We start from the raw sequence: 1439 nt of genomic DNA, 5'->3' as shown, positions 1-1439 counted from the left end.
TTCTTTCTTTCTTTCTTTCTTTCTTTCTTTCTTTCTTTCTTTCTTTCTTTCTTTCTTTCTTTCTTTCTTTCTTTCTTCTTTCTCTTTTCTCCCTCTCTTTATCTCTTTCTTTTTTATCTACTACTCACCCTTTTGGTACCTCTTCCAGTGTTCTGAATCTATATGAGGATTTCAATTCCAGCTGCTCATCTTTTTATGGGCCCATGGCCAGTTTATAGTCCTTGTGTAGGCACTGAAGCATATGTCTATGAGAGCCAACATATGGTCCATCCTTCCATAGGTTTCTGCACTGCCTTCTCTGCCTATGACTCCCCTCTTTATTTCAGGCATTGAGGAGTTCCCTTATATTATATATACAGCTATATATTTAATTATTTTGTAATATTTGGGAGCATATACATATTTGTACTGAGAAGGCAGAAGGTGGCTAAGGTCCACCAACTTTGTGGAACTGAACTTTCTCCCACTTCTTTTGTTTTGTTTTGTTTTGGTTTTGGTTTTATTTCTCCTCTTGGATATGGGTGGGAAAGAATTACTTCTTTAAATATATTAAACATAATATAAGCTTGCCTTTCATTTTCAATGATTTTTTTTTTTACCTGCTTTGGGTTAATCTGATTTTATTAATAGTTTTTCCATGATTTCTATACCCTTGAAAGTGATCCTGCATGCAAGTGTTTTCAAGATATTATTTTTGTACAAAGAAAATATTTCCACTATGGGAAATGCCAGTGTAATAGTCTCATTATTTGATAATTATATGAACAGTCAATAAATCCCTACAGGAAACCTAATTAGACCACTTACTTCTCAACAAATGTACTTTTTTAGCAATTGCATTTTATTAGATATTTTAGGGAATAAGCCATTATTTAAAACTACTCAGAATCTAAAATATGTTAAATCAGGGAAAGTCTTACAGGGAAAATTATTGTGCTATTAAAAAATAATGACAAAATACTTAATCTCTGTTCCTTAATTGTATCAATTCAATTGCTAATTACATTAATGTTAGCACCCTGTGTCAGAATAGATGTGATACAAAACAATGTTAAATATTATTGAGATAAACAGTAAAGATGAAAAGCTTCATCACAAAAATAATTAACTGTGTAATAGCATGAGAATTATGTGCTTTGAGTATTTTTTAAAATTCCCATTAACAATTGATTTGTTCAAGTCATATTTGATTTTTAAAAATAGATTACATTTTAAAATTTTAACTCACCAATTGGAATGGATTAGAAAAAAAATTTTTTTTAAGATTTTATTTATTTATTTGACAGAGAGAGAGATAGCAAGAGCAGGAACACAAGCAGGGGGAGTGGGAGAGGGAGAAGCAGGCTTCCTGCTGAGCAGGGAGCCCGATGTGGGACTCAATCCAGGACCCTCGGATCATGACCTGAGCCGAAGGCAGACGCTTAACAACTGAGCCACCC

This window comes from Neomonachus schauinslandi, chromosome 2, assembly GCF_002201575.2.
Source record: "Neomonachus schauinslandi chromosome 2, ASM220157v2, whole genome shotgun sequence".
Lineage (NCBI taxonomy): Eukaryota > Metazoa > Chordata > Mammalia > Carnivora > Phocidae > Neomonachus > Neomonachus schauinslandi.
The sequence above is the reverse complement of the archived record's forward strand: the minus strand, read 5'-3'. Positions refer to the sequence as shown.